This window comes from Parasteatoda tepidariorum, chromosome 1, assembly GCF_043381705.1.
Source record: "Parasteatoda tepidariorum isolate YZ-2023 chromosome 1, CAS_Ptep_4.0, whole genome shotgun sequence".
Lineage (NCBI taxonomy): Eukaryota > Metazoa > Arthropoda > Arachnida > Araneae > Theridiidae > Parasteatoda > Parasteatoda tepidariorum.
Window position 1 is genome coordinate 95,368,784 of NC_092204.1, and position 26,606 is coordinate 95,395,389.

The 26,606-nt window shown below is 28.8% G+C and overlaps 1 protein-coding gene across 2 annotated transcripts in view; it reads left to right on the forward strand.

The window, feature by feature from the left end:
- LOC107453971 (TGF-beta receptor type-1) overlaps window positions 1-26,606 on the forward strand; it is a 716,084-nt gene that overhangs the window by 58,761 nt on the left and 630,717 nt on the right. The window lies entirely within an intron of this gene.

The window sequence follows — 26,606 nt, forward strand, 5'->3', positions numbered from 1 at the left end:
CTGTAAAAATTTGACGCATTCCAGAAAAACTGAGAGCATTAAGTTAGGAAAACGTTCTAGAATTATTGGAATTCTATGTGAATCTGAATGAATCGAATGGTCACCTGAAGTAGAAAAATAATGATTAGTGTCTGAAAGAAAGCTAGTTAATACAGATATCTAACTCAGTAAGAAGTAATTTTAATCGCCAGCCAATATGGAACAGATTGTTTCTATAGTGTTTAGTATTTTACTTTTAAAAATTTCGCAATCTTGCCGCAGATAATCTCTTTTTTGTTACTTTTGACATCAACTTAAACACATGCTTATAAAATAAAGAGAAATAAGCATATTTTTCTATAACAATGGATAATTATTCAATGTTTAAAGGAAAAACGCAAAGAAGAATACACGAATAAAGTTTTAATGACTTTTAAATGAATTAGAATTTTTAAAAAAAAATCTCTTCTAGCTTGTCAAATTACAATTTCGTAGTTCTATTTCAGTGGGTTGTTGATCAGCTTGTATAGTATTTTTCTTTTTTACTAGAAGTTTAATTTTTGAACTAATTGCCGTCATACTCCATGTTCAATTTTTTTACTCACCCTTGTACTAAGTTTTATAGTTTTTTATCAGAGAACAAAATGCAATGCAAAGTTGAACACTTAAAGCAACGGTGGCGCTTCTAAATTTTTTAGTATAGTGTTTAGTATAGTGTATAGTGTTTAGTATAATGTATGAGTAAAGTGTTTTCTCCAAATTGTAGTCAATGATGCTCTCTGTGTATAATTATCGAAAATTGTAAGGAAAAAAATGTTTCAATAATAGACTAATTTTATTCCCTGTTGAGCAATTAATTTATAATTTACAGTTCTATCTCAAAATGTGCAATTTACGCTTCGAATTCGCTTGGCGTGCTTTTAAATTTATTTCATTTTACCCTTTCACTGTAGGAAGAAAATCTGTCAAAATTAAAATTTTTTTGTTTAGGTAAAGTAAAACAGCATTGGAATTTTTGACTATATTTTGTTTTCCTTTCAAATTTTTTTATTTATTTACTTTAATGTCATACAAGAATTTTTGAAACTTTTGGTATTCCTTGAAAACATATTCCTTGATATAATCTAAATGAGATTCAGACTAGGTAAATGGCAAAATTCAAATCAAAGCATTTTTAAGGAAAATATTCTTAGGCAGTAGAAATTCAAGTTTTTCTAAGCTACCTAAATAAATAAGTAGTTTCCTATAAAATAAAATAAAAAGATGGCAAAGAGGTTTTTGAAATTGAGTTTAAGTCTTTCTATTGCAAAATTTAAATTTAAAGATGTTTTATTATCATTATTACGAAGCATAATTGTTTATTAACAGATAGCTCAAAACAGTTAATATAAAACTAATCATTTGACTAATGGACTACGAATTAAAAATAAATACATTTTTATATTTACGTTATTCATTTCAAACAAATTAGGGCAAATTTTAAAAAAAAAGTATTATAATATTTCAATTAATAAATAAAAAAATAGTTAAAAATATCGTTTAAACTCTTGATAGGTATTAAAAGTGTATTCTCCACAAATTGCTTTTTTCAGTAATTGCATGCGTACTATGTCATTCCGCGACTAAATGGACAGAAAGTACGAATTCTTTGTAACAAAATGCGAGAAAGATGCAAAAATATACATAGTGGTCGATTACGTCATTGACGCTAACTTCTGCGTGTTGTAACAATGACTTTCGAAATGGCTTAGCACACCCATTTTACTAGCGCTGAATGTACTAGTGTGAGCTCAACAAGAACATATCAAATTCGCAGAGCTCGCATTAGTCGATATAGAGTATTAGATAGATAAGTTATCTAGAAAAATGCTTTTAGTGCAAAGTAAAAATTAAAACGCAAGATTTGTAGCAACAAAAAAAAAAGGAAAAGCAAAATATATTTTGCCCTTAAAAAAAAGCATTTAAAATTCAAATAATGCACTAAAAATCTCAACTCTGCTAAATATTCTGTCTAATAAGTAAATTTTATAACTATTTACCTTTTAAAAAACTGTCTCGTATTCTCTTTAAGGGGACGCGGTACCTTTTCTTTCAAATCTTTTATTATTAACCTTGGTAACAATTTATTGATTGAAATATATTTTTAAGGCCAAAATAGTTTACATTTTTCGATTTTTAAAATAAGTCTAGACTTTTATTGCACTTTAATAATCCCTAATTGCAAATGTTTATTCCGATAAATGCCTAGTTAAAGACACTATCCTCTCCAAAAGCAAAACAATGTAACCGTTTGATATACCTTTTAAAATTGTAATGAAAGTCATGCCGTAGAATATCTTTTTATAGATACTAAAGAGGAAAATTCTTGCCTCGAACGTGAAAGAGATTTGCAATCAAATTTCAAGACAATTTTCCTTTCACAGCACGTGGGAGCAATTTACTGTCGAATTCCGCTTTTATAGTGTCCGAGACACTAAAAGGGAAAATTTCGCTTAAGATATTGGAGACATCTTTGTGGAAATAAATGAAATCTTTATATATAGGAAAGAAAAAAAATCTGAATTTAGGTTTCAGCAACGTTGAAGATCTTTCAATTCTTTCTAATTTTGTCGATAATAATACATTGAAATCTTTTTCAATTCATGTTTATATTTCTTATTTTTGGGGGATCAAATACTTTCCGAAATAAAATAAAAAAGTTTCTTTAAAACATATTGGAAATTTTCCAAAAGAGTTCTGAAGTAAAAGAGGCATTTTATAGAAATAAGTATAAAAAAATACTGGTGAATTTTTTTAGACGTTGTTTTACCTGGTCAATAATTTTCAGTTTTATCATTGAAAGAACTTAACCAACATAGAATTGCTTGAAATAGTCTTCATAATTGAGAAGTATTGCTAGAAGAATGTAGTAACGGCTATTTTAATAAATTTGTTACAAATAACTTTAAAATGTATAGAAACATCGGTGAGCATTTCGAAGATCTTTCTCTACCACTAGGTACCATCGTACAGTAGTGGTAAACTAGTGCTCGATACCTTCAGTAAACAAATGTGTTCTTGAATGTACTCCAAATTTATGTAGCTTTCATTACCTCTTTTTTTCTGGGGGGGGGGGAATGCAATATTTTATTTTTTTTCTTGTCAGATACTTTTTAAGCCTAAACTAAACTTATGACTTTGAATAACAATTTTTTTTTCATTTTGTGTTAGCACGTCTTACATTCACCTTTGATATATGGTGAACTAAATTCTGATAAAATTACAGTACAGTTTGGTAATGACATTTCTGGTTAAAAAAAACTTATTTCTGGTTAATAAAATCAAAATATACGCTGTTTAAATTACGCATTTGATATTTTTTTCATTCATATGCCAACGGTTTACCAGAAGTTCTGGTTTCTAGAAAATTATTATTCTCAATACTATACATTGAGTAAAAAATACAAATAAATATAACCGAATGACTAGTATTTATGACATGCTCTAAGGCAGGGATACCCAACCCTATGCCCGCGGACACCATGGCGCCCGACGATTGGTCTAGGTGCACCCGCTGTCCAACGATAAAATAATTGTTTTCCATTTTCCCATAAAATGCTATGCAAAGTTTATGCTATGCAAATACAGCTCAGTAAAGGCAAAGTACTTGATAGATTTCTACTTTAATTGAAGAAATAAAAAATTATCTTGCAACAAAAAATCAAATGTTTTTAGAACTAAGAGATTCTCATTGGCTAGCAGATTTGTCTTTCATAACGGACATAATGGAAGAGCTAAATAATTTAAACTTGGAGTTGCAGGGAAAGGGCAGACATATAGCAAGAATGATAGGGTCTTTAAACTCGTTCAGAGCTAAGCTAGCTTTGTGGATATCACATTTGAAAATGAAGTCTCTTGTGAATTTTCCAAACATGAAAAAAATGATATGGAAGAGTGAAATTGACTTATCAACATTTGTCATAAACCTCCGATTGCTTTAAGATCAATAAGCTATCATCTAAGGTATCTAAATTTTGCCTCATTAACAAATTATATCGCATATATATCCATATTTTACCAATTCTACCAATTAATCATTACCAATTTTACTAAAACCTTTACCAAAGGGCTTCGGTAAAAATTACCGAGTCTTATAGCGTTTACAAAGAGCGGAAAAACGGAAAATTTTACCATAATGACTATCAACTTTTTCTCTATGTAACCTTTAAAGTTTATGTTCACATCAATTGAACTTTAAACCTTAAAATTTTATCATTTTTAAATTGTATCTTAATATTTGTATTTTTGTTAAATAAAATTTGTTTTATAATTGTATTTTTGTTAAATAAAATCGCCAATTGCATTATTTACTTTGTAATGAATGGCATACTTATTTTGAAATTATACTTCATCCGCATTCCTGTAATTTAGAACTCTCTTTCCAAGGTTTAAGAACTACATAGTTTTATTTTTTGTTTTTTAACATGGTTTTGCAACTATTTTCTTCAATCTTGTTATTGTCTTTGTATAAATTCACACATTATTTTTATTGTTAAATTTAAATCTCTTTTGAATGTCAAAAAAATGATCGAAGATTCAAATTTTTAAATGGTTCAATGTTACGAATCTCGCAATAAATAGTGCTTATGACTGGGAAAACTGTAAAACAATGTTTTTTGTTTCATGTCACACAATTTCAACTTAACTATTGTGCGACGCTATTTATGCAAATGGTGTTTATTTTGAGAACATAGTGTTATTTTCTTTATCTACACTCAACTTTGTCTACAAATTTCGGAAATAATTTTGGTAATTGGGGAGAATAAATTTCGTTTTCTAAGCAGAGAGCAGCAAGCCAATCATCTTTGTATTCTTTTTTCTAATGATCGGATATTTTTCTAGACTGTAGAAAATATTATTAATTGTGTTATAATTAATTTGAATTCTGTATAATATAGAATTCTAATAGATATAAAATAAAGCAAAAAAAATAATAAAATAAAGCAATTGTTAAATTTACCCTTTATGAAATATTTTATTATTAAAATAGTTTCTTCAAAAAATATTTCGTCGTTATATGGACCCTCTGTTAATTTTTCCTTTTGATTAATGGATTCAATGAAGTCATTAAATCATAATTTTAAAACTATAGTTCCTTTAGATACACATTTTTGTATTTTTTTCCACAGAACAGAAGATCGTTTTGCAATCTCACAAAAACAGACCATTCGCAAAAATTCTGAACAGATCACTATTTTTTTTCCTATGATCTGCACCCCTATTTTAACAAACTCACGAAGCTTTTTTTTAATTTTATTTCCAATGGCAGATTATAGACAGTAACAGCATACATAAACATCGAATAAAAATAAGAACAAAAACAAAAGATGCTGCAACAGAGTCTATTAATCGCAACATGTCTCTAGCTTCCCAATAGCGTTCAGTGATAGAATTCCTGCAAAGTGCAGAGCAGCGGAGAAATTGCGTGGAGTCCATGTCCTCACCAGAACTGCAAAGAGTGCATACCGAGGAAGGAACGATACCAAATCTAGATAGATGTTTCCGCAGAATCTAGATAGATGATTCAGCCCCCGCTCTTCGTCTTGGGTCATTTCGCAAATTTAGAATGGTAGCCCTCCAAGACATAGTAGAAGTACGGTCAATAAGTTCTTCATGAGCACAGGTCTTAAAGGTCCTCTTGATAAGCTGTTTGATAGAACAGAAGGGCATATTGTGCGCAGAAATCTGAATAATTAAGGCCCCCATTTTTGCCAAGTAGTCTGCATTTTCATTACCCGTAACCCCGCAAAGGACAGGAACACACTGGAGAACAATGGTTTTCTTAAGGGATGCTAGGTATTCAAGTTGGAAGCGGCAATCTAAAATATCTCGAATTAAGGGATTATTTAAGGATGCAATGGCAGGCAAAGCAGATCTTGAGTCACATAGGACAACAGCTTTTTTAAAAAGATCGATATAACACTGTAACTGGACTAGAGCTATTCAGATTGCAACTATCTCTCCATCAAAAGCAGATCCCTGTCTCACAGGGGCATAAAAGGAAAAAGCTTCGGAGAAAACTCACTCACAAAACTATGAGCAGATGCTTAACAGTTTCACAAATTTCAGTATAAGTGCAGAATGTCTGTAAATAATAAATAATGAAGTTTAATGAATAAGTAAATTAATATAATATTATCCCTTAGTTATAATCGAGCTAACGTTTCAGTGCTATTTTAACTATATATTTTTAAATAAACGAAATTTTCTTTCGGAAAGTAAACAAAAACTCTCTATGTGGGAGAAAAACATACTTTTCAGAAAAATAAAACATACTCAGTTAAAAATGCTTTGATAATTGAAAGAATGTTTATTTTATTGTACTTCAAAATATAAAATGAAAGAAAATTACATTCGATTTTAGAACACTTATTCATTCTGCCATCTGTCATTGTGAAAACACAAGAGAGGACGTTCGAACATTCCTCCTTAACGATGACTAAAAATACCATGTGAATCGATTATGATAGTCAAGAAATAATCGATTCTCCTTTCTCGGTATGTTTTGGTAAAAATAGTCGATAACTGCAAATTGATTTTACAGAGGAAATAATTTGAAGTATACAAGTTGTTTTTTGAAGTCGAATTAAAATAACAAAGTTTCTTTATCCCTTATTCTTAAAAGAAGCAAACATTCTAAAAGAGTAAGTTGTTAAGTTTACATAAAAGGGGAATATTTTTTCTACAATGTCGGAAATGCAAGAAATATTTATTCAAATGGAGCTTTTTATCTGTAACGAACATGCGTGAAAGGTGTAAAAAGATTTTATGTACATTTTTATGACTGAATTTACTAAAATTAGTTTTGTGCTCTTATTTTTTAATTGCTATTGTACAATTATTCAAAATAAATTATCTGAGAAGATATATATTAGTATAGTATACAAATTTTAGAATATTCTAATAAAATCAGTTTAGAATATTCTTATAAAAATCAATTTTGAATATTCTTATAAAAAAATATTATAAAATGTACCTAGAACCATTTTATGGTTCAGGCTGCAGATGACTCTCAAACCATAAATTCAAGGCATAGATAATATGGTTGATACAGTTGGTTGATATGGTTAACTTATACGATTGATACTTATGGTTCATTTTAGACACATGATACAGAAAATGGATTAATTCAAATTTATTTCAATCCTAATGCAGATGTTGAATTGAACCTTATTTCCATTCAAGACAAGATGATTCTAAGTATCATGTTATTAAATTTCTACATTACGGTTTAATATGTTTCATTATACAATTTTAAATGCAATAAAAACTGTTGAATAATAAGTAAAAGAAAATTTTAAGCTAATTTAGGATTGCATAATAAAGACTAATTCATTAAATTACACCCCCTTTCTGAATGTTAATTTAACATATTTCCTGTTTAAAGCATTACCGGATATACGGCTGAAATACATTGTTTATAATAATTCCCAAATCTTTATTATTGATTAAGAAGCTATATGGCTACTATTTGATTAAGAAACAGGAAAGAGTAGCTTTTCCGTACATTACATACAAGTTGAAATTAAATGTATATTATATATATTCATGTGTTTATATACAGGGGTCTGTTTAGAAGAAATCTGGGTCCGTCAACGAACCCTTCACAAAATATTTTAACTTAAAAACGGACCCTTCACAAAATTATTTATCTTTTAATCGGACCCTTCACAAATTTGTTTATCTTCATTATTGTTTTGTTAATCGAATAAACCCTTCACAGGAAGGGGGGGGGGAGAAGAAAGACAGATGTAAACGAACTAAATTTTGTCTTCGGCAGACCCTTCTTCCTTTATTCCTCCGAAATGAATATTCTGCGTTCAGCAGTATAGGCTAAATACCAAACATTTATATGGTGCATCGTTAATTTAGTAGCTGCAATTGCTGTTTATTTTTGAAAATTAAATTTTTTTAATTATAATTTTACAGTGTTGAGCATAATCTTGTATGTCTTTACAATTTAAAAACTCCTTGAAAAAGTTTTTTTGCAATAACGGACCTTATTTGCACAAATTCACAAAAGCGGACCCTGGTTGAAAGAATGTGACTTAACGTTTATTTTATATTCACAAATTACGAATCATTTTTTCATAATTTTACAAAAACGGACCTTTCACAAAATGTCTGGACAGACCCCTGATATATATATAGGTATATATATGTATGTATATATGTAGATATGTATGTATATATGCATGTAGATAAGAATTATTTTATAAAAATAGCCTAACTCCATTTTTTTAACAATTGAATTTAGCTCGTTATTCAAGCAAGGACTTAATATGTTAATTTAAGAGTAAAAATGAATTTTAAAATCGATAAATTCATAGTATTTTTTTTAATAATAGCGAGCGTGAGTGGCCTTTTTTCAAAAAATACTGGGAGTTTTTAGGTTAAGTAAAGTATGGAAAGTGAGATTTATCTAATCCATCTCGCATTAATATTGGCAAATGTTCTTTAGGTAAGATATAAAACGCAATTTATGTAGAAAAATAATTTTTTTTTGTTCTTTTAAATAGATATTACTGAGTTGATGATCAAAAGAAAATATTATTCTTTATTAAAAAAAATATTTTTTTGTTATAAATCACGAATACTTTAACAGGATTATTTGGATATTGTTGATAATAACTAAAAATAACATCGTTATAGGAAATACTAAGCAATGATTTTTAACTAAACTAAGCAATGGTTTTTAACTGAGAAAACATTAGCATAAGGAATAGTTTGAAAATGTATACCGAACAATGATACTTCACATTGAAAAACAGATGTTGAGAATATCGGGCAATGGTCCCTGTATGCAAGCCAGGTTATTATCTTGGTTTACTCAGTTCACATTAATGACACGTGAAAATAATTTAATTAGTTCTCAATACAAAAACAAAAAACCTTATTTTTTGCAACGAAACTAATACTGTTTTATTAAGTTCTTTTAGTTAAGTATGAAATAATCCTATTTAATACTCTGCCATGCATCGTATCCAACGCTAAGGATCTGTGAGAAATGCTTCATAAAAATACATTCTTTAAATTTCTGTGAAAAATTGTATACCTTAATGCTCAAAATTGTTTTGACTATTATAAAATAAAATTAAGGAAAAAAGTAAAAACTCATTAAAAGTTAATTTTTTGCATGGGATTATTTTTGGATAAATTCGTTTTATAATTGCGTGCAAAACTTTCCAATTCGCTTAAAAATTTCTCAAGATACGTCGAAATACACAAAAAATAAAATTAACATTAATGGGTCCAAACTTTAGACGGCTCTACTGACTAAACTCTTGGGACCCTATTTCCCTAATTGTAGTTACCCCTAAAATTTTAGCAATCGGAAATCTGAATCCGTCGAAAAAAGGGTACGGTTTTTTTCTGAGAAATAACGCTTTTGTGTCTGATTTTGTAACTTAAAGTATCGTCCTCCCCTTTAATATGGAGTCCTAAAAGGTGAAGATCCGATCATTAGATCAAAAGTTATTCATGCAGTTACGTTTATTTAGTTTTTTTTTTGCGTGATGTACATAATATATTATTAATATCAACTGTTAATCATTTAACAATAAAGACAAACGACGTTAAACAAAATAAGTTTGCAATTAACAAACTTGAATTCTTTCATAAGTTACAGTTAAAAAAGACATTGTTTCGATATTTGTTAACACCAACTAACAAATATGACTTAAACATTTTTTTTATGTTGAAAACCTAACTAAATTATGAGTCTGATGAAATTATGCATCAACCATTTAATTAACAAAAATTAAATCAAATGGAAAGACAAAGAAATTTGTAGTAACCTACATTAATACTAACTTACTTTAATAACATAAGCTAATAAGTGCATATATTTCATAATTCATTACAACAGAACGCATGCCTATCATTATTTATTCAGCGCTGATTTCTTGAAAATGTGAAACGGAATTATAAATTAGAAAAAAATATACCATACATCATCTTAATACATAAATGTGTAAGGCGAATTAAATAAACTGAACTTGACTGCTACAATGTATGTTTTATTTTTTTTACTAAGAAGTTAATGCTGTGCGTTGTATTAAGAGTAATGAATTGTAACAAATGTTTATCTGTAAACCTCTTCAGAAATAAGATTTTCATTGCTTATTGGTCTACACCGATAAATAAAGAGCAAATTCAATTATATACTTTTTCATTTGAGCGATGTTCATCTGAAAATAATTGGATGTTAAGGATTTATTTCATTAGTAGAAGAGCTCAATAATAGTTCGAGGTAAAGAAGAAAATCATTAACTATAATTCTAACATTGTTTCATAGTTTCAGACGTTTTGTGTCAGTCTAGAAATTGAGTAATCACTAACTATTTCAATCGGTATTTGTAACAAGTAATTTGTAAACAAAATATTTATCCATAAGTTTTTGGTGAAATCTCGAAGTAAATATAGTTTGAAGAGAAAAATATCTGGTATTTAACACCGTACTGATAAGTCATGAAACACGAAATTTTGTAATTAAGGAAATAACGGGAAAAATTGCTTCTCTAAAGTTTAAGAAGTTTCTAACGTAACCAATTAGACAATCAATGATATTAAAGCATATCATTCATATTATAAATTGCTAGAAATATTTATCTCCAAAGTTCATCAGGAATTGCATTTTTTTGTTATCCATTAAATGATTTCGAAAACTGTAAGATTTTCTATTTTTCGTGCATATACGCTTTTGCTGTCTAGAATGCCATCTGTCGAAAACTATTTGAGTTAAAACTAAAAATTCTGGAATGAAAAATATATGCCGCTTTACTCAAGTTAGCAGAACTACGTTTTTTCAACGTCAACTGTTATAAACGTTTTGTGAAGCGTGCTTTATACTTCATGAAGTAATAAATATTTCGGGCTGTGTAAAAATTATATTTCACCTCTTTCAAGTAATTTACTTGTTTCGTTTCCTACAAAAGAAATCGAAAACCATTTGTTACATCCTTATAAAACATTGTAATAAAATATTTTACGAGTCGATATAGAAAATACCATCACATCATAAAAGCTATAATCGAACACACTCTAGATATGAAAAGATTTCTAAATTACTAGAAGTGAGGTTTGGGAAACGTTCCATTTCCCACGCGTGATTTTCTCCCAAGACTAAAAACAATCATTTTCGGACAAAATTGACATTTTATGAACGGTAAGTCAATAAAGGGAAAAATTGATCGTTATAAGAAGACATTGGGCTGAAATGTTTTGTACTTTAGTGGAAATATAAATTATTGATTTGTACTTTAATGCTGCTTTTATTTCCGTTTTTATTTTATGTTTATATGTTGGAAACCGATAGATTAGGACTCTGTAAGAAGGAAAAGTAAAAATTACAATAAATGAGCACTTGTCTGCATGTTGCATGAATGCCTAGATGTATATAACTGTTAAGGTGTAAAGTTCGTTATTTCAAACAGAATAACTAGGTATTTCATGAAATAACTTGACAACTCAGTTAAGTAACTAGAAATTATTCAACTCTACGATTTAACTTGGTATTTCATAGAATAACTTGATCGTTAACGAATAAAATACGGCACTCGAAATTTCTTTGAACTGGTTCTAGCTGCTTTTAGTCGGTTTTGAACCGTTTATAGGTGCTTTGCAATGATGTCTGTATATCACTTCATTCATTTGCTTTTAGACGTAGTTATTAATGTGAGCAATAATAAATTATATCATCTGCTTTTTCGTTTAATTTATCAATTAATCATCCGCAAATAGAGATGATTTATTTTTCGAGAGACTTTATATATTTATGATCAATTAATTTATAAATAACTTTGAAATTGCTTATTTTTCCCTTTAAACGGTCTACCGTTAGTTATTACATAGAATAACTAGGTAAAGAATGAAATGTTTTCGCTATTATATACTTTGAATAACTTATTTTAGGAAATATCTAATTATTAATATAATATATAATGTGTAATATAATATGATATATAATGTAATATAATATTATATGATATATAATATATTATATAATATAATATAATATGATATATGTATTATATAAAATATAATATAATTTCTCTTATATGCTGACAAGAAAGTATTCATTTATTTTTAGCTCTGGTAACAAATAAATGAAATATCAAGCCTATGACCTGTCATAGGCTTGAAAGTGTAAACGTACATGCTTGAAAAGTTATGATTGAAAATTCTTTTATCGCGTGGACAGCGAAAAGCTGAAATGAACCGAGATACAAATTGGGTAGAAATGAAAGATAATAGGCGAATGGTTCATACCCACAAACAACGTGTTCCATATTTAATTTTAATTATTCTTATGCAGAATTAATAATAATGATTGTTTTCATTGTTACTATCATTCAGTGAAAAATAGATGAGTATAAGTCGTGATGTTATGCTTTTGAAATATAATAAAAAATCGTGTTCAAAGGGCAGAAGAAAGCGTTGATGACTGTTAAGAAAGACTTACAATTAAAAAAATGCGTAGAAGAGGTGCTGTCATGCACGTTTCACCAAGTTTTTTATTTCATGTTATTCATTTTGATTTAATTTTTGTTTATTTAAAATACTTATTAATGACCAAAAACTATTTTTTCTAATTTAATTAATTTTTTAATGAGGAATACGTTTTAAAGACTTTAATAATTGATTTAAATATACTTAAGATTTTACGTTGGAACACATTTCAAATGAATTTAAGTTAGTAGCGAGTTAGTTGCAAGCTAAACCATATAAGATTTCATAGCTATCTTAAGTGGTTAGGAGCATCGATGGGCATGCCAGCCCACTAGTTTTTTTAATGTTCATTCTTTCATACGTTATACAATAAGAACATATACTCCTTCTATGAGATACAATAAGATTTCTCAAGTTATTGTTGACCCTATTTATAATTTTAGAACACTCCGTGTATATTGAATATCTGTATTTCTTACATAACTACCTAAATTTTGACATTCAAACATTATTTTTTTATGTGTATTGAATATAAAAAATAGATATACAACTATATATACGAATAAAATATCTGTAAAAATGTTAAATTTTGTGAATCAAAAGTATTTTTTGTTCTTTGAAATATAAATCTATCGTAAAAAAGAGCCTATTATGGACTATGTTAGTTTGATAAACTAAGAGAAACATACTCAAAATACTCATACTTTTTAACAAAACACTTTTGTTTTTTTAAGAATAAATAAAAATGGTTCCAAGTAAACTTTAACTTTATAACTTAAATATACTTAAAAGAGCAACTATGTATTTTGCTGTTTTAAACAATTTTTCCATATCTGAAAATTCCAACCACTTCATGCATTGCCATTAAAAAATAAATATATTTATAAATAAAAGTTTTAATGCATAAGTTCTAAGTAGTTTGATATAAAATATTTCCTTCATTAAAATCGAAACATCTCATTTCTGTCATAGTTAGCAACAGGATTCACTTTCTGCTGATGATGAATATGATCTTAATAAGGGAAGACTTCTGATATTTTTCGAAGATAACAATCTCTTCTGTTTCGATTACTAAGGAAATGTGAGTAACAAGCTCATTTGTGATACGTACTACCTTTTTTCCATTTGATTATTAGATGAAATAAAACAGAATCTATTAATTCAATAACAATGTTCTATGCATACCTATTTTTTAAAAACTTGCATTTGATGATGATTCATCAGAAAGTGCCATAAAAATCCTACACGATTTCACAAAATTTTAAATACGGTTTTCTTTTTTCAAACTAATTGTTACTATGCACTGTACAAATTACTGATTGTAAGGCATGGTTACTAATATATCAAAGTGAAGCATCAGTGGCTGCGGTCAGTGAGTGAATGGATGACCACTTTGATCAACTTGCGAAGGGACAGAGGTTACACTGTATCGATCCACGTTAAACTGTCTGCCGTAAAAAGCTAATTTTGCTTACAGGTCGTCCAGCTACTAAAAAGGAAGAGCTACCCCCTTTAGGTTGCATATCTTTGGAACATCATCTGGGATATTTCCCTGACTTTCGTCAATAGACTATTGTGAGCCGTGGTGGCTCAGGAGAGGCCTCACATTGAGGTGAACCAGGTTCAAATCTCAAAGATGACTGGTTGATATGAATTCCGCACACGGCTTTCACCTACCACAGTGCTGACGTAAAATATCCTCACTGATAGATGGGATATGTGAGTCCCTTTGCTGTTAGGCTAACCGAGAAAGGTTTCCATTGTTTTCTTCTCCATGTTACGCAAATGCGACTTAGTTTCATCAAAAATTCCTCCATGAATGCGTTCCCTTGTCTTCAGGGTTGGGTTCAAAATTACAAATCTACGGAGTTGTGCATTCGTAGTCGTAAGTTCAATATTGGGTCGACTGTTTAACGACGGTTATAAAATAAAATAAATTAGCTCATTATGCAGCTACAGTGCGACGTAAATAAAATCTATATTACTAAATGTACTAATATATTTTAATACAAGGTATTCCGAAATGACCTGTTTGGATAGATAAGTTTAAATCACTTAAAAAATTGGTGCAAATAAATATTTTAAAGAGGGAAAAAATACCATTTAAATCGAATGACTTACACTTATAAAAATCGCTGGATTGAAACGTTGCCGTACTCTTTCATTTGACGACCGTGCTCAGAAACAAATTTTTCCACTTGTTTATGACTTCAATATGAAATCGAGCTGAGTCGCATGTTTGGAAGAGAAAATTATCACATTTTGTAACAGTTTTTTTTGTGAAAATTCTCGACAACAATAACCATTATTGGCTCATCACGACTTTTCTTTAGGTGTATTACTGGATAATTAATGAACGAATGCGTTGCAATTTACAGGGATTTTACAAAAATTTATAAGGATTTTCAGCTAACTGATTTTTAGGTTGAATTTTCTCTAGTTAATCTGATATTGAGAAATGGGAACTATTTTTAAGAAGTGGCAATGAACTGATCCATTAAAAAGAGATATTTGTTTGAGACAGTAGACACTTTGAAGACGGATATAGCCGCCATTTGTGAAAACGCGTTAAGAAATATACTTCATTTTCAATGTTTAGTAAAATCTTTAAAAAAAAGTTATAATTTTCTTACTCCTTTATTGAATAATTTATTAGCATTGGGAAATCAGCTATTTATTTGTATTGTACAAAATGTTAACATGCTGACAGTACATTGTACAATATAACATTTATATTTTAATACTAGCCGCTTAAGGCGGCCAGCTGCCCGCCACGCTAAAGGTTTTCACAAATAAAGTTTTTTAAAACATAGCAGGAAATCTGAAGATTAGTGGACAATTAAAGTGTTCCTGTCCTGCAATTTTGTCTTCATATTCAGTTCTGCTGCAGATGTGTTATAGCTCTTGAGGATGTTTGAAGATGTAACTTTGCTATGGTAACCTAAGGCAACCTAACCTGTAATATAACTATCAGGTGGAGACTTGTTTTTTTTTTTTTAAAAAAGACCTCAGAAATTGTAAAAGCATACAAAAGCTGCTTTCGAAATCATCATTGGCCAATAGCTGAAAATTAAAACGCAGTTAATAACATATTTAAGAAACAGCAATAAAATAAAACTTGTGTCAGTCAGCATACAGATAGTATATAATTCTTTCTATTCTTGTAAAACTCTTCTAATCTTCTTTGACGTTTCTCTGATACTTCTTGGGCTCTAGAATTGCTTGTCGAAATTCGGTCATGTTCCATCCTTCTTTGACGTTCCACAGACGTTTCTTGGGCCCTTCTTCTTCTTTGAGAATCTCTTAATATCTTTTTCTTTGACAAAATGCAAAGTTATTTGGAAGACGGTTCTGCCATGTCAGTAATCGGGTTTTTAAGAAGTCAACGAATACCTTAGAACAACAATTACTATGAAAGCAAATCATTAAACTTCAATATTAAAATCTAAGTGCTTACCTGCTAACTGAAACTTTCTGAAAATAACTAATTACATTTAATAAAAACTGTTAAAATAAAGAATAGAAAAACCAAGGAGATCCAAGGTTAATGTAATCGTTCCTTCAAAAACAATTAAATTCCTATTTTATATAGCTACAACGCTTAAGAAAAAAAACTAAAATGCTAAATACATGAAAAGAACACGAAAACGAATTAATTTTTTATGGTATCAATTTCTATTTCTATATAATTTTTTATGGTATCAATTTCTATTTCTATATCGCTACAAAAATTATCGTCTTCGCTTAAGAAAAAAATAGAGCGTGGAAAGAAGAAGAAAAACTTATTATAACGAGTATGAACAGCGACAAATATGTCAAAGCGAAGCGTTCTATTCACGTATCGAATATGTTGCCACATTTTTAACACAAAAGTTAAACTTTTCTCCACTTTGATAAATGTAAACTAATGCGAACCTTACAATTAAATTATTAATTCCTTCATATATTATAGGTTTAAGTTGTCGAAAATTAATATTTCAATTGTAAGGTTCGCATTAGCATACATTTATAAAAGTGAAGAAAAGTATATGCATTTTTAATAGTTTTTTGAATATGGCTCTATGAAGACGAAAAATCATAGATTTTCTTACAAAATGACTGATAACTAAAAAACTAATCCAAATTTTTGAAAAAGAAAAAAAGTACTTCTTCATTATGTCAAAACACAATTATATGCCGAGTTTCGTGCCTGGGCGAGGCTTTTGGGGCGATATATTGTGATTACAGACACACACACAACCGCGTTTATTATTATGTATAGATAACGAATTTGTTTTACATATTGAATATATTAATTATATTGAACAATACTAATATTCGTGTATATGGAATGAAATCTTAAGTTTATATTACCATTATAATTTATTATAATGTTACATTACTAAATCAAATAGACGAAAATTATCAATCGATAAGTACTAACATTGATCTTAAATTCTAAAGTTTCTTTGAGTTTCTTAAGAGTAATATGAAATCCTTCAGATTTCTATTACATGAATTATTCCCTTCTTAATTTCTTCATATTTCAAACTATGCATTTACGTCTAATTTGATCTTTCAAATTTAGATTAAATTTCCCCTAATTCAAATTGTAGTCATTTTTCAATTAATTCCGCAAGACTTTAAAATAAAATTATATTTTCTAAGGCACTGTTTCAAATGGATCTTTGATTGCTTCCTCGATTTTATTGCATTAAAATTCATTACGTTTAATGTTTCATTTTATCTTAAAACGCATGTCTATAAATTACCAAATTTAGTGTATTCTATTCTATCGATATAGCCGTGGGCTTCGTGGCATTGAAAAATTGCGGAGATAAGCAATCATTTTTATCTTCGAACTTCAATGCGAAAATAGCAGACGTATATTATTGAGTATAAATCTAAAACAGAACAATTTAAATATTCGATTTCATAGCTACTTTCAAAAATTTCGAATCAACGGAAGTTAGTGAAGTAGCATATTACACGAATTATTTAGGCTTTAAAATTCAATATTAATTCTGAAACTTATGTAAAATGCTTTGTGTTGCAGTAGAGATTTTTTTCTAAAATTGTTTTAAAGTATTTTAACTAATTTATTCACTAATTTTAAAACTCTGAATTGCTAATTTATCTTTTTAATACAAGAATTTATATATCTCAGTATATAATTTCATAAATACATAAATATTTTGTGAGCCTTTACGGAATATAATAAAATGAATAGCACATAATTGTTTAAATTGTATCAAGAAAATTTATATTTACCCTTATTTATGTTTTTTTTCTTCATTTTTTTTTAACTTTTTGTTTATTAGGTATTTGTTTGCCCTGTTAAAAATAAGCTCGAATTCCAAAAAAATCTGTAGTTGAAAAACTCGTTCGAAATTTATTTTACGTCTGAAATATGCACAAAATATTCCGTTCAATTTTTGGGCTTTCATGAAAGCGATTGAATTTTAGATCCATTGATTTAAAGAGTTAGAAATTCATTGTTTTAAATTTTAAAATAATGCATAATCATTCGTCTAAAATCAAAACGTTATAAGTTTTAATGAATCCTAAAACATTTGCGATAGAGAGAAAATATTATCTCTATTAAAGAAATTGAAATACAGAAATAAACTAATAAGGTACATCTAAGCCAGATTTCGCGTTTTATTAATAAACATTTCAAAATTTGTGACCTGCAAAATATTTAAAATCTATTTCATCCTGCAAAAGTTAATTCATGATTGAATTAGTATTAAATGTATGCATTTTATATCAAAAAATTAATCTAATTTGTAGCTTAAGTTTGACATTTAATCTAATAAAACCAACAGAAATTATTTCGAAACTTTAAACTCTTCCCAAAGACTCTCAAGAACTGTTATTTAATCTTTAAGATATGTAAATACCTTCTTATTTTCAACATCTGCTATTTTTTAAAATTTATGTTTCCGTGATATTTCCTAACTATTTCAAAAAGACATTTTTATAATTTTATAACCGTCGTTGAACAGCAGACCCAATTTTTGGGTTTATGACTACTAGTGTTCAATATTCCTCACCGCGGCTCAAAAAGAGATTTATATATTATGTAAGTAAGGGGGCCAATAGCTATTAAACGTCGCTCATGCATCTAAATTATTTAATTCGACGCTAGCAGAAAATGCACAGCCTTGTTCAATATAGTAAAAGAAAAAATTAAAACACCGTGATAAAATATCAAAATCTGAATATCCAGTGATAAAATATATCTTTTCTAACTCTCAACTCTTTTTTAATATAAATAAAAAGGTTGATTCACAACTAAAATAAAAGCTTTAGTGGAAGAAAAAAAAATCAAAAGGAAGAAAATTGCTTCTGTATTCCTTCAAAGCTGATCTTCACCTTCAATGCTCTTGATTTCATGTTTCTAAAATTATAAGTATTCCTTCAACACGTTTTGAGCGCGGAGAAAATCAAGCTTAGGGTTCCGCAATTTTCTGACCAATGGTACTAGGTTGACCAATGGTACTAGGTCTTCCGCATTTCAGCTCATTGATCAGAAGCTGCTTGAGTTTCAAACTGTCACTTAGGATCGAACCCTAATCCTTTACAATGACTGCCTTATACTACTGAGTCATAATGATTCGAAAACTGTTAGATTATTTCTCAGATATATTTTTGAAACTTAAGGAAGCTGCATGGAATGAAAAATGAATATTTATGAAATTCCGTAGGCTGCCTACGAAGTACGAATGGCATAAAGTCCTGAACAGTACCTTGTTGATGCTATTAATGAAACTTGTCAATGCCAGCAAACCATCAATGGTCGAGAGTGCGACTTCAGCCACACACACATCACAGCCCATTTTACAGGGAGGACCCAATCATACTCCAATTATTCAACCACAGATCGTAATTTGGACCTGAACCAGAAAAAGATCAAATCTAAAGTTATTTTTTTTTGTTGTTGATGAAACTGAATGAATAATAGTATACTATCAGGTAGTAAATCTTGTGACCACTGAAGTTTTCTATAACCAGTCCATTTAATCCGTACATAAGAAAAGGAAAACTCTTAATTTTAAGTATTTTACTCTTATTATTATGTTTTGTAAAAAAAAAATGAACTTTGAAAAGTAATATAAAATTTTTGTTATATTTTCCCGATGCTTTTAAAAGAAAAGTTGATTCACAAATTTTATTTTTCAGTTCCTTTTTTAAACTTATTTTTTCTCCCACGGCTAATAAAAAATTAAACACTTTTCTTCCTTTTTTTGTACTGAAATGATTTTAAACTATTTTAGAGCGTTGAAAAAAAGGGAAAATCGGGAATATCTGAACATTTTTAAACTAATTGTTTACCTTTTCACTACTTCGGGACGAATGATAGCGAGTCTCAGTTTACAGACACTGGTTTAAAGTCAATATTTTCACTGATTTATATTGGAAGTGAGTTGATTTAGTAAATGATTCTAAAAATACTTGTTTTTCCCATATTCGCATATTGAAAGTCGATTTAGATGTGCAAAAACCCATTTTAATTTAATTTTGACTGCTCATAAGTATTATTGAAAATGTATTCGAGAATGTGCGAAAGAAAACAATATGCATTCAACAGTATTAAAAATACATATTAATAAAAACCTTTGTTTCATAAATCTATAATTAAATGGGACGGAATTATTGAACGCGAAATGTTTCGCTCCTTTTTTACACTTTGCCATCTGATTTATTTTTCTGTGAATTTTATTTAAATATTTTTTTCACTATTTTTTGATAAAAGAAAATCTTTAAATTCCATTCTATTCTATTCAGGGTTAATTTGTAAGTTCGTTTTGTCATTTCTTTTTCGTAAACGAATCCCTTTTTTTTTACTTCACAGGACAAAATTAAATTTTTTTACGCAAACCATATTGAACGAAATCAAACATCTTTAGGAAAGAAAGAACTTTGCTCAGCATCATATTCAACAAGTTATCACGCAACAGTTTTTACAACGTTTTAGCAATGTAAAATATACAAACTAGTTTCGTTAAAAAAAGTAGAAATTGAAATAAATATAATATTTTGTTTTTATAAAAATAATCTAATTCTCGCATTTGTAATTCAGTTATATTCCTTAGCTTCATTTATTTGATTTTATATCTATTCAATAATGATATATGATTTGTATTACTAGTTTAATACCTTAAAGGGACAAAAAATAAATTTTTTGACTAATGAAATTTTTTCAAAAAGTTTCCACTTGTTTAAGTCATAAATCAAACTAAATATCACCTTAATTACGGCACGTCTTACTCTTTACTTTATATGAAAAAGAACAAATAAAAGATTACTGTAGGAAAACAAAAATTAAAATTAATAAAAAATTACTTCCATTTTTCAAATGTGAAGTTTGTGTGTGATGCTATATCGTTCACATGTAAGATTCATAAAAAGGTTTATTCTGACACAAAATGATATCTCCATACAGAACTGACAGAATATTAAAATTCTAAATTTATATAAAGACAAATTGCTTCTTTTGTTAGTTATATAAGTATCAGGCTCGTTTGGGCAGATTTTTTTAAATAAAGAACTCAGTTAAAGTATTAAATTGACGCTAAAAAACGTAACTATTCGTTTTTTTTTAATGTTTCTTTAAACTATCATAACTTTTGCTCTAATTTCAATCCAAACAAAATTTCAAAAATCGAATACTAAATTGTTTCAAAATAATTATATGCAAATATCTTATTACTTTGTTATACGTATTTCTCATAAGAAGGCACCTTCAAAATGTTGCTTGCTTTTATAAATTTTTATCAAAAGCCAAGAACAAGAAGCGTGATTGCAACCATTCTTGCTGTTAATAAAGTTTTCTGAAATTGCGTTATATCCATATAGCACATTGTAACAGTATCCGAATTTTACTGCTTACTTAGTTCACACGCGAACTTGGCAAACTTTTTTACATCGATGGCGTGAATATACTTTGCGTGTTATTCTATTGCTTGGCGATTCATAAAAATGTTATCCGACTATACGGCACTGAGACATAAACATTTGTTCACGTAGCACTTTAACTACTTACCTTTTACATTACAAGTTGAAATGTTAATGGAGTTTCCGTGATAAGATGAGAAGATAAAATTCGTTTCATTTTATGAGGTGTTATTTTAAAAATTTATTTGGAAAAATCTGTGCTTAAAGTCAGGACTTAAATTGTAAAAGAAAATGTTTCTTGGCTGATGGCATATAAATTAATTTTATGAAACTCACGTAATTAATTTCTTTCAGCCTGATATTATGATCTTTATTTTTACTGAGATGAAATCTTATTTTCTCACCGAAGTGTCATCGAACTTTGAAGATTAATTTATTTTGTCAATATTATTATGGTGTTTTGTTATTACCTGAAACTTTAATATGAAAAAAAATGCATTAATAAAACATAACCTGAGAATAGAAAGCATTTTTTTTTCGTTTTTAAGAAATAGCATTATTGTTTGGAAATTAAGTAATTCTTGAAAGCAGCAGAAATAATTTCTAATTTTCTACTGTAGTAAATTGGTAATTATGTTCATTAGCTTTGGAAAGAAAATTATTATATTATATAGTAAATATTACATAATTTTGCCGAAATATATTTTTTAATAAAGGTATGAGATAGAAACTACGTGTGCAAACAGGAAATATATGTACTTTAATAATGCGATTCAGAGGTAAAATCCACTTGAGTTGTTTAAGTAATACTAAGGATAATAATAATGTATAATATCAGTATTAATAATAAAAATAGAACATATTAGTATGGAGACATTTCCAATTACGATCGAATGTGTTGGGAATTATTTTGGCTATGAAAGTGAAAATAGTTTTGAAAAGCAACGCTACATTTAGAGAATCAAATGTAGGCAGGAAGAATCTTGATCAACCAGTAGCAATTCAGAAATCACTGAGCCATGTATAAATCAATATTTTCGTGTAGAGGAAAATTTAAAAATAAATAATTATGAATTTCCAAAAATGAATTTCATATAAATGTTTTAACAACATGTATGATTTTGTCTTGTTTACAAAATTCATGAATAAAGATTTCAATTTTTTTCTAGACTTAAAGGAAATTTCGTTCATTTTTGTTGAAAATTGTTTTATATTTTTAAAAAAACTAGCAGTTATCTTATTACCAAAAATTTTTATCCTTCTTTCTCAATTTTTTAAACGGCAGGCACTAAACGTTCTTCGCTATGGAAGGTGCTGGAAGTGTTGCTAATTTTGCATTGCCTGGTCAGCATTTTGTGCCCAAAGCAACATTTCCGACGGAACAGTGCCACAAATATCTGCTCATAGGGTGGGCCACATTCACAGATCACACACAAAGGAACACAGCACGCTGAAACATCCATGCCCTGAGCGGGAATCGAATCAGCAAACATTGGTTTCGCAGTCAGGTACGCTAACAGCTCGGTCGCTTGGCCAACCTCCCAAATAAACAGTAAAAGTTTTGTAATATAACAGCTGACTCATACGTTTTTTTATAATTTTTATACCGTTTCAGAACTTTGAAATTTCATAAATACAGTAACTTTTTAGAGCAATCGTAAATACCATACTTAATACTTATTTTTAAAATCTTCATAAAATTTTTGAAAAATAGTATACTCATTAACGGTCGCTTAACTATTTTTAAACGGAGAAAAACACAATCAAAATCTGATAAATCATCGTTGAGGAAGGTGTCGGACACTAATTGCGTGATAAAACTTGAAGGTATTTCGATAAATCGTCTATCGACTTCTCTTTGTTTCTGCCTGCAATCAAACTGGCTATAGTGTTTTTTTATACTCTCGCTTTCCTCAACTGTGATTAATTTGATTTCGATAGCGTTCTGTCTTATCCTCTTACGTTTTAATGGTGTTCCCTAATATGTATATTTTTTCTTTGTGTTTAATGAGGATTCAAATATATAGTATGATTGGTCTTTATTAATCTTTTAATATGAGCTTTGCAAGTAAAAAACCAAATATGATTAAAAATACTGGCTTTATAATTAAATAAAATATACTTCAAAATTAATTAAACCAGGATAAAAAAAGGTTAAAAGTTTAAACATTGAATATACTTTTTCCTTCGCAATATTAGAAAAAAATTAGTTCATTTCTTAAATGTATAATGAAAGTTTTTCAACTTCTCCTTTTATTATGAACTTTAAAAAATTATAAATTAAAAGAAATTCTACTTAAGCTATCCAAAATATCAACTTTGAAGTTTTTTAAAATCTGTGTTACGGTTTTTGCCAAAAACTTTTCTTTGCATATTATATTTTAATAAAAACGCGAAAGTTTCGAAACAGTAAATTCAAAACTGCTTCTTACTCATTTTTTTTTTTTTTTAAATTAAGGTGTTTGCGAAAAGCATTAGTTGTAGTTTATTTTAAACTGTTGTATAAAAAACTTCCAAAACATTGTAAAACTTAAATTTAACGAATTCATCAAAGTAGACTTAAATTGCAATGAAAAAAATGTTTTTGGCTTTTTTTAATGATTTTATGGATGGGAGCTTTTAATATTCGAAGTGAACTGCGCAAAAAGTGAAAAATATAGCTATAAAACATTTTGAATATGAAAATAATAAAGAAACATGTTTTTTAAATATACTTTCTTTTCTAACTTGCAAATTGGACTTGTGAAGTTTTAAGATCTTGAATGTTTTTTTTTTAAGCTGAAATTTCTATGAAAGCCAGAAATAACTTTAAATCTTTAGTTACGCATAGCAACTTCGTTATTTGTTGTAAGAGTTTCAAAGTTAAATATTTAATTGAGCAAAAAATTTTTTTTTCATCAAAATATTTTGAAAACTCATTCCACAAAGCTTTATAAGGAACTTTTTTTTTTGGTAAAATATTATTTTTATGTCAGAGTAATGACTTCGAAGGCAATTTTTTCCCCGACAATTTCTTTTTAAAAATAAATATTAATATAAATACGAAAATATGTAATGTACCGAAAAAAATTTTAAAAATACATTTCATATCAAATATTTAAATTAATGAAACAGAGTATTTTTATTTAATGGGAAGCATATATTTGCTAAGTTACTACTAATTGATTGAGATGTTTGTTTCTTTAAAAAAAAGATAATTCATTTCATTTAAATAAAAGTTGTTTTCGGCATGAATACCTTTGTTGATTACAAAGTCTTAAAATTAAATGAACAAAATGCAATGGAAAGCTAATTTTTTCTGAAAAATAAGCTTCGGTTTATACATAGAGATTTAAATCAAAAATGACTTTTAATGGGACTATGTTATGTACTTTTCGAGTTTTTTCGTTAAAGATCATTCGTTCATGTATTTTTCTCACCTATTTTGTGATTTTTTAAAGTGTACTAGAAACTTTTAGCATAATTTCATTCTCTTTTCTAAAACCTTATTTTGAAACTTGCGTGTGATCATGTCTATTTTTTTGCGTTTCCTATTATTTTTGTTTGTTGAGCTCACTAAAATTTTCAAAGATTCCAAGAGACGTTAAATAAAATTTTCAAACTAGTACTTCAAGCTTTATTTTATTATTTTAAAACATTTTTCTCCACAAAGTAATTCGCTTAATGCAGTTCGCTTAGTCTTCCTGTTTCACATTGTAGTACAGTGCACAATAAAATAAACGGACCTCCCAGAACAACTTTTCATCTAATGATTGGATCTTCACACTCAAGGTCTCAATCTTACTGGTTGAAGGAGGTTACTTCAAATATGCTAATTAATTAGTCTCAGGAATTATTTTACTTTTCGAAATCGGACACAAAAACGCACTTTCTCTAAAAACATACCTTTTTTCGTCATATTCGAATTTCTGACCCCCAAAATATAAGGGGTAGTAGTTACGTAGTCCCAATAGTTTGGTCAGGAGAGCAGTGCATAGCTTGGTCCCATTAATGTTAATTTAATTTTGCGTAGTTTACCAGATTTCGAGAACTTTTTAAGCGAGTTAAGACATTTTTGCTCGCAATTATAAAATTTATCCATGCAAATAAATTTTTCTGTTCAAAAAATAACTTTTATTAAATATTATTCCTCTTTATTTTTATTTAGTAATAGATTAAAAGATTTTAAATTGTTAAGTATGCCCTATATGAGGTCATCGCTACGAATCATTAAGATTAAGTCCTAGAACGTGAAAATTTGATTGATATATTTAAAGGTTATTTAAGTTGGTCCGTTTATTTTTTTTTGCGTCCTTTACGAGTGTGTTATAGCGTGTGTGCTAAAACATATTGTTGAAAATGTCTATCTTGCTTCCTCAGTAACAGTAACAGAGATAAAATTTCAACCTTTCCAAACCCACTTCTTCATCAAAATGTTTTTCTTAAAGTGGATAAACTTAAAACGAAGTAAGAGGGATAATTTTACGTTGAAAATCGTTGTTCAAAGGGAAAATGAAGAGAATATTTTACAAATGTTCAACGTGACACCACTGCCCATTTTGTTATAGAATGGGTCTTTATCTACGATACCTCAGTCCTGGCTGCGATTCCCCTAGATTGAGGTTGAGGTTGACTGCACTTTATCATACTGTGTGTTAATGGTTTATAATCAACTGTGATGTAATCCTGTGAAGGTTTAAAATGTCCTTGGTTTCAGTGGCAGAAAAGGTCATACACGATTTGGGTGGTAGAAGAGCGCGGGACTAAGACAGGATGATTGCCACCGCCAATTATATTCCTATCTATATCTTGGTATGTGCCAGTTTCGTCATCCGATAACTATGATAGATGAATCCTAAAATATCAAGAGAGTCCATATTTTATATCATTTTATATTTTACACCCGTCGTTAAACAGCCGACCCAGTTTTCGGGTTTATGACTACTAATGTTCAACTCCTTAGATTTGTAATTTTGAACCCAATCTTGAAGACAAGGGAACTCCTGGACCCTTGGGAAAAATTTACTTTCGTGGAGGACTATTTGATGGAACTAACCCGCATTTACGTTACATGGAGAGGAAAAGTCACGAAAACCTCCCATGGTCAGCCTGATGGCAAGGGGATTCTAATCCATCTACCACTAAGAATATTTCACTTCAGCACTGTGGTTGGTGCAAGCCGGATGCGGAATTCGTATCGATCAGCCATCGCTGGGATTCGAACCCGGTTCACCGCATTGGAAGGCGAACGCTCTATATCGGTCCAGAGAGTCCATATT